Genomic DNA, 8743 nt, shown 5'->3' with positions numbered 1-8743 from the left:
TCCAATGCTCATCGTTTGTTTTGCAAAGCTTTCTCTTTAGCGAAAGTAGTATCGAGACCGTCTTACGCTAAAGATAATACCGAGAACATTCCATTTCTACATCGTATCCAAGGTGATATTTGTGGACCTATCCATCTTGAATGTGGACCATTTCGATACTTTATGGTCCTGGTGGATTCTTCAACGCGTTGGACTCATGTCGCGCTCTTGTCCACACGTAATGCTGCATTTCCAAAGCTCCTAGCACAGATTATTAAACTTCAGGCTCACCACCCGGATTATCCAATTAAGTCAATTCGACTGGATAACGCTGGAGAATTTACATCAAAGACTTTTGATGACTATTGCATGTCTATCGGGATTGAGGTTGAACATCCCGTACCCCATGTTCACACGCAAAACGGTCTCGCCGAAGCTACAATTAAGCGGCTTCAGCTCATTGCTCGAGCGTTGGTAATGCGCACCAACCTCCCTATTGCGTCATGGGGCTATGCAATATTGCATGCAACCTTACTTATTCGTTTCAGACCCACTGCTAAACAACCAGTTATTACGTACCAGTTGGTCACTAGATATGAGCCTGACATTTCTCATCTACGCATTTTCGGTTGTTCGGTTTATGTGCCAATTACGCCTCCACTGCGTTCTAAGATGGGTCCTCAGAGACGATTAGGTGTCTACGTTGGTTATGAATCTCCAACGATTATCAGATACCTTGAGCCATTAACAGGTGATCTCTTTACCGCACGGTTTGCGGATTGTCACTTTGATGAGACATTCTTCCCGTCGTTAGGGGGAGATACGAACAAACGTGTTCATGTGGAATGATAGGAATTGTCGTGGTTTGTCCCCACTTTGTCTCATTATGATCCCCGCACCTCACAAACTGAAAGTGAAGTGAAACGTATTCTCGAACTTTAGAAAGTAGCAAATACGATGCCTGACTCTTTCTCCGAGATTGCGAAAGTGACAAGATCAGATATACCAGCTGCAAATGTTCCTGCTAGGCTCGAAGTCCCTAGAAAGGGCATGGCCATCCCCGGGCTCGGTATTGCCGCTGCCGGCCGCGCCGCCCATGGTGGGGGGATGGAGGCCGTGGCTCCCCAAAGGAAAAAGGGGAGGCCACCTGGTTCGGTTGACACACGTCCGAGAAAGAAACAGACCGACAAGGCACGAGTCAATCCTTTGATCATCGATATTGAGAATCCTTCTCACGAGATCATCTCTGATTACAGTTATGTCCACGAATTGATGTTAGAATCCATGAGGGACGCCTCAGGGTCAATGTCAACAATAGAGAACATAGAGATCTCCATGTGTTATGATAACACTTATGAATTGATGAACCGGTCATCAACCCGTGTCGATGATATATTTGCTTATTCTGTGGCTCATGAAATCATTGAGCACAATGATATCGAACCACGCTTTGTTGCAGAATTCCAAAGCAGAGCAGATTGGCTTATATGGAAAGTTGCAATCCAGGCAGAATTAGACTCTCTAACAAAGAGACAGGTCTTCGGCCCAGTAGTGCTAACTCTGCCGAGTGTAAAGCTTGTTGGACATAAATGGGTCTTTGTTAGAAAACGTAATGAGAAGAATGAGGTACTTCGGTATATGGCCCGCCTTGTGGCGCAAGGTTTCTCACAACGCCTTGGGATTGATTACGAAGAGACTTACTCTCCGGTCATGGACGTCATAACTTTCCGCTACTTAGTCAGTTTGGTAGTGTCCGAAAAACTTGACATGCAGCTCATGGATGTGGTTACGGCATATCTCTATGGGGATCTAGATTCAGAGATATATATGAAAGTGTTTGATGGCATTACATTTCCTAAATCAAGTGACTCTAAACCACGGAGTGCGTATGCTATAAGGTTGCAACGCTCACTTTACTGATTAAAGCAATCCGGACGAATGTGGTATACTCGTCTAAGTGACTGCTTGATTAGGGAGGGATATAAGAACGATGAACTATGCCCGTGCGTGTTCATAAAGACGACAAGTTCCAGATTTACAATAGTGGCCGTCTATGTCGATGACATAAATGTTATCGGTACTCTTGATGAAATCAAAGAGACCGCGGCTTATCTGAAATCCGAGTTTAAGATGAAAGATCTTGGGAAGACTCGATTTTGCCTAGGTCTTGAACTAGAGCACCAAGTTTGTGGAATTCTTATCCACCAGTCTGCATATGTCCAAAAGATGCTCAGGCGATTTAATATGGACAAGATGCACCCTGTTAGCACTCCTATGATTGGTCGAAGTCTGGATATATCTAAGGATCCATTTCGTCCGAAAGAGGACGACGAAGAGGTCTTGGGCGCAGAGGTTCCATACCTTAGTGTAATAGGTGCGTTATTGTACTTAGCTCAATGCACTCGACCAGACATTGCATTCTCAGTCAACTTGTTAGCTAGATTTAGCTCAGCGCCAACCCAACGTCATTGGATCGGTGTCAAGAACATCTTTCGATACCTTAAGGGTACCATTGACTTAGGACTGTTCTTTCCCTACACTAATTCAAGGATAGAAGATGGTCCTATGGCTCATGGAAGACATGGCACCGATCCACCAAGGGACCGGATCGCCGCCATGGACGCCGCCAGCACGGCTGCTGGACATGGGTCCAATGCCGAGCACGCCACCGCCTCCTTGTCCTATGCCGAGACACCAAACAATACATTGGTGGGTTTCGTCGACGCCGAATATTTATCCGATCCTCATAAAGGACGTTCTCAAACTGGTTATGTATTCACCATTGGGAATACAGCGATATCTTGGAGGTCTACAAAGTAGACTCTAGTGGCGACATCTTCAAATCATGCAGAGACTATAGCTTTGCATGAAGCTGTTCGGGAATGTGTTTGGTTAAGGTCAATCATTAAACACATTAGAAGGACTAGTGGATTAAATTCTACAACTGATAAACCTACATGCATTTATGAGGACAATGCAGCTTGTATTGAGCAAATGAAGTTAGGTTACATCAAGGGTGATAATACAAAGCACATTTCACCTAAGTTCTTCTACAACCAACAGCAACATGCATTCCTTAACATTCAAGTGAATCAGATTACTTCAGAAGGAAACGCAGCAGACTTATTTACTAAGTCCTTACCTGAGTCTACTTTTGAGAAACATGTGAAAGAATAGACATGCGTCGGCTATCAAGTCTCTCTGAATAATGTTCACATCAGGGGGAGTATCATCTCAATGAAGTAGGCTAGTGCGTTGTACTTTTTTTCTCCTACGATCAAGGTTCAGTTTTCTCCCACAGGGTTTTTGTGACTTGACTAGGTTTTTGACAAGGCAACAGATCAGCACCATTGGCATATCAGCACGCGGCACAAGGGGGAGTGTTCTACGATATTCTTTATGTGTGTCTTGGCCTTATGCCATTAGGATATGTAGTTTGACTAGATCTATATATTCATATCCTTACCTTATTGGTATTGTGTAATTCCCTATATAAAGGGCTCTTATAAATGAATAATACACACATCTTTCACGATTCTCTATTCTTAAACCTATTTCACATCATATATATATATATATATATGTTAATTAATTTGTTATCAATTAGTTGTAGGACGTAGAATATATATAAATGAATTGAGATTTTATATATATATATATATGGCATAGAATTTAATTAATAATTAGCTAGCGTTATACATATATATTTTGTTATATTTTTAGGATATGGATAAGAGTTGGATTTCGCTTCCAAAATGGGACAAAATATATGGTAAAGAAATTATGAGTTTTCTGGAATATGCGCTGGCTAATGCTAACGGGAATACAAATTTATATTGCCCGTGCACGAAATGTCAGTGTCGCAACGATATGCATCGATTTGCGATTGACAAAGTATGGCAGCACCTGAAGAGTAACGGGTTTTGGGAGAAGTACACATGTTGGTTATATCACGGTGAAACATCATCAAGGGGTCCGCATGATCATGGCCAATTTTCTGAGACGGGCAGTACATCCAACGATCCAACAACGGCCTTCATCAACGACATGTTTCCTTATGAGAGCGGTGTATGCGCTCAAGGACAGTATATGCCTGACCCGGTGCAGCCCTTCCCTAGAGCTGTCAACACTGCTGATATTGACAAGTACAACAAACTGCTTGCTTTCCAACAGACCCTTGTGTACCCCAATTGTCAGAAGACCGTTCTTGAAAGTGTGATGGACGTAATGAAGATTAAAGTTGAGACAAAATCGACTGTGAAAGCTGTTGATGATTATCTACAGTACACTGCTTCGATGCTGCCCCACGGTCATCGTCTTCCTACCACTCATCATAAGGTCCGATGTATCCTGAAAGATCTTGGGCTTTCCTACATCAAGATCCGTGCATGCAGATATGACTGCGTTCTCTTCTGGGGTAAAGATCCAGAAGGGAATGACCTTGGTGGCCTTGACGCATGTCCGGTATGTCACACTGACAGGTATAAGCTGACTCCTGTAGGCAACAGGAAACCTGTGAAGGTACTTCGGTATTTCCTTTTGAGGGATAGCTGAAGCGGTTGTACATGTCTTCACACACGACCGAAGCTATGAGATGGCACGCTGATAGGGAATTGCATGACGAAGATACCCTTATACACCCTGCTGATGGGGAGGCTTGGAAGCATATAGACAGGGAGTTTCCTCATTTTGCGTCAAAGATCCGAAATGTGAGGCTCGGGCTCTCATCTGACGGGTTCAACCCTTTTGGCAACATGAGTCTTCAATACAGTGTATGGCCGGTGATTTTGGTACCGTACAACCTTCCTCCATGGATGTGCATGAAGAAGGAATACAATATGTTGAGTTTGTTGATTCCGGGGCCCGGTTATCTAGGGAAGTGTCTCGATGTGTATTTGAGACCTTTGATTGAAGAGCTTAAATTTTTGTGGGACGTTGGTCATCTCACTTATAACAAGTACATGCACGAGATGTTTCAGATGCATGTCAGGGTTGTTGATACCATCAGTGATTTTCCTGCCCGTGGGTTGTTGTCGGGCAACGTTGTTAGGGGATACAAGGCTTGTCCAGAGTGCCTTAGCGATGAGGGGAGCAGCAGTCATTGCAACAAGATATGCAAATTGGGTCACTGTACTCTCCTTCCATATGATCATGAATGGCGGCTCAATGCATAGGCATTTGATGGGACCATAGAAAACGGTGTGCCTCCTAGAAGATGGACGGCGGAAGAAATTTTAGCAGTGCTTAATGAGTACGATTTTGGGCAACTCGGCAATCATCCCAATATTGTGGCGGCAATACCTGAAAGACCCGACAGGTACAAATTCTGGACACATAAGAGCATATTCTGAGAACTCCCATACTGGAGTAAGTTGTTGATCAGGCACTACCCAGATGTGATGCACATAGAAAAAAATGTTTGCGACAGTGTGGTGGGCACAGTGTTAAACTTGGAAGGGAAGACGAAAGACGGTCCTAAGGCACGCATTGATCTAAAAAAAATGCAATTAAGAAGAAAAAAATGCCTCAAGCTCCTTACACCGTGAAGCCTGACCAGAAGAACCTAATTTTCAAGTCGATGAGTTGTGTGAAGTATCATTCAGGCTATGCAGGAAATATAGCCCGGTGTGCGAACTTCCGGGATAATAAGATGTACGGGTTGAAGAGTCATGACTGTCATATCCTGCTACAACGTCTCTTCCCTGTTTTCATTCGACCGTTCCTTCCCCGTCAGGTGGTGGAGCCGTTAGTATCGTTGGCAAGATTTTTCTAGAAGTTATGCACACGGGAAGTGAAAAAATCTAACCTCCGGGAAATGCAAGAGGACATCATTTATATCATGTGTACATTTGAGAGGATATTTCCTCCAAATTTTTTTGACATCATGTCTCACTTGATGATCCATCTTCCCGAGCAATTGTTGCTTACCGGTCCAGTACACTACACTTGGATGTATCCCATGGAAAGATACGTTTTTTACACCTGAATTCCTCAATATATATACATGTTCAATAATCATAACATTTTGCAACTTGATTTACAGGCAACTTGGAGACTACAAAGATTATGTGGCTAATAAATCCGCGCCTGAAGGATGTATAGCTGAAGCATATATTGCGCACGAGTGCGTCACCTACATGAAGTTGTATTTAGGAGCGTTGAAGGAAACTCCGCAAACCATGCCAGTAGATGTACCAAAGTTCAATCTTTCCATAGTCTCTAGTGATGTTGAAGTGTATGGAATTTTGCTAGACTCCTACAAGTTGCAACCACATGAGTTAGTCATTGCCCACTGATGGGTATTGATTAACTGTCGAGAGGTTGAATACTGGAAAGACATCCATCTATATTGTCCAGACATTCAAGGTGATCTCGAGTACCACAACAGGGAGTTCGCAGATTATTTTGGCGGCTGGGTATGTAATTTAATATTTCTGTACGTGTTTATGTTTATTGCATAATTATCCATATTCACAGTTAAATGGTTGGTTGCAGATGAACCATATTCAATTTGATGGTCACCCAAATTGGTCGCACTAACTAAGACTTCTAGCGATGAAGCCGATAATGTCAAGAGTTTATCCGATGTGCAAGGTGAATGACGTGCAATTTATATGCGAACAGAGAGACAGCAGACGGAGAACACAGAATTCTGGGGTCATGGCACATGGTGGGCGGAATGGAGTTGACTATTACGGTGTTCTCCATTCAGTGGTGGAACTCGTTTATGGGCAAGACATGACAGTGCACCTCTTCAAGTGTAGATGGTTTGATACTAGGCCGCAGAGCATGAAGACCGATCAGTACGGAATATTATCGGTGAACACTGCTACAAGTTCTTACGAAGATGACCCCTTCGTTTTTGCCACATTGGTAAAACAAGTGTTTTATCTTGATGACCTTGCTAAAGGTGACGAGTGGAAAGTAGTCAACCTTGTGCACCCTCGAAACATTTACCGGGCGGCTACACTTGGAGAGGCCGAAGACGAGGAAGAAGATGTTGCGTATCAAGAGCCCAACGCAATAGGTATTCCTAACTCCTCTACCGTTCGCCTTAATAATTTTAAAGCGGGTCGTTCGGTGCGAATTCGTGATGAAGAGCCAAGGCTTATTGATGTTGATCCAAATCAAGAAACAGACGAAGACTCTGGCGATGAGGAAAGACATATATTACCAGAAATTAATTCTGACACCGAAGAAGACTCATCGGATGATTCCGATTACGAGCCTTAGTTTTAATTTAGAGGACGTAATCCATTAATTTGTATAACTAAAGACCTTTTCCTTTATAGTTTACATATGTTGAATTCATATTTTAGTTATTTTATATGAATTTTGGTCATATATGATGAACAAGAAGTTAGTATGGTTTACTAATATCTTCTGTTTTTTTTAATGTATTTTTTTCCTTTAGCCGTTTAGCCGACGAATAACCTAATATTTCGTCGGCTTTAGTTATTTTTTAATTTTTGAATTACATACTATAGCCGACGAATACATTAGACCCTAAAATTTTTCTATTACATACTATAGCCCTATCTTCGGTGGTTATTTTTCGTAAAATTTTTAGACGACTTCTTGCGTCTCATCGGTTTGAAACTATTTTCAGTTGGAGGTCCGGCCAAAATACGTAATTTAGACGGTCGAACGACCTTTTCCGTGGGTTTAGGGGTTTGACTTACGGGATTGACCGTCCGAATCGAGCTCTTTACCTTGTCGGATCAAGTTGAATTTTTTCCCATACATGTATTTTGTCATGATAGTCAGATCTGACGGTCGGATTTCTGTTTCTCAAGTTTAATCATCACAATCACAACATGCCTACTAATGTTGTATAACTTGTTTACCAAGTGTTATGTAAATGTTCCGTTTCAAAAACAAACTATAAGTAAAACCTTCAAACGCAAAAAATTCGTGAAATAAGATATGACGAGAACGGTGAAATACATCCACGGTTGAAAAATCACACTATTCCGGTAAATATTCGGTGTCGATAGTTGCGGTCAATGAAATTTTTCATTCTTTCCCCCTATGAGTAGCCCTATTTTCGGTGGTTATTTTGCGTAAAATTTTTATACGATTTGTTGCGTGTCATCGATTTAAAACTATTTTCAGTTAAAGGTCCGGCCAAAATACGTAATTTAGATGGTCGAACGACCTTTTCTGTGCGTTTAGGGGTTTGACTTACGAGATTGACCGTCCGGATCGAGCCCTTATTCTTGTCGGATCAAGTTGAATTTTTGCCCATATATGTATTTTGTCATGGTGGTCAGATCTGACGGTCGGATTTCTGTTTCTCAAGTTTGATCATCACAATCACAATGTGCCAAATGTATAAAAGTACTTTAGCCGACGAATTTCAAAGGTTAGCCGATGAATTTCGAAGGTTTAGCCGACGAATTGATTCTTAGCTTTAGCCGACGAAATAATAAGTTCGTCGGCTAAAGTTGTCGGGTTTAATTTGCCCTCGACAACAGAAAAACCCTAGCCTCCTCTTCCACCTCCTCCGCCTCCTCTCCCTCTCCCGGTCTCCTAGTCGCCCTCTCCCTCTCCCGGTCTCCGCCTCCTCCCTCCTCCCTCCCTCCCTCTCCCGGTCTCCAAGGTTAGCGTTTTTCTTCTTTTTACTTTTGATTTCGAATTGATTTTTAGGCTATGTTTTATGCTTTATGTACTGTATAATTTCCCTAATTTATGTTTAGGAGATAAATTATCCTCATTTTTAAACATATGCTTTGTTGATAATGAACTTGAAGCTTGCATTCCA

Source organism: Fragaria vesca, linkage group LG4 (assembly GCF_000184155.1).
Source record: "Fragaria vesca subsp. vesca linkage group LG4, FraVesHawaii_1.0, whole genome shotgun sequence".
NCBI classification, from domain to species: domain Eukaryota; kingdom Viridiplantae; phylum Streptophyta; class Magnoliopsida; order Rosales; family Rosaceae; genus Fragaria; species Fragaria vesca.
The sequence above is the reverse complement of the archived record's forward strand: the minus strand, read 5'-3'. Positions refer to the sequence as shown.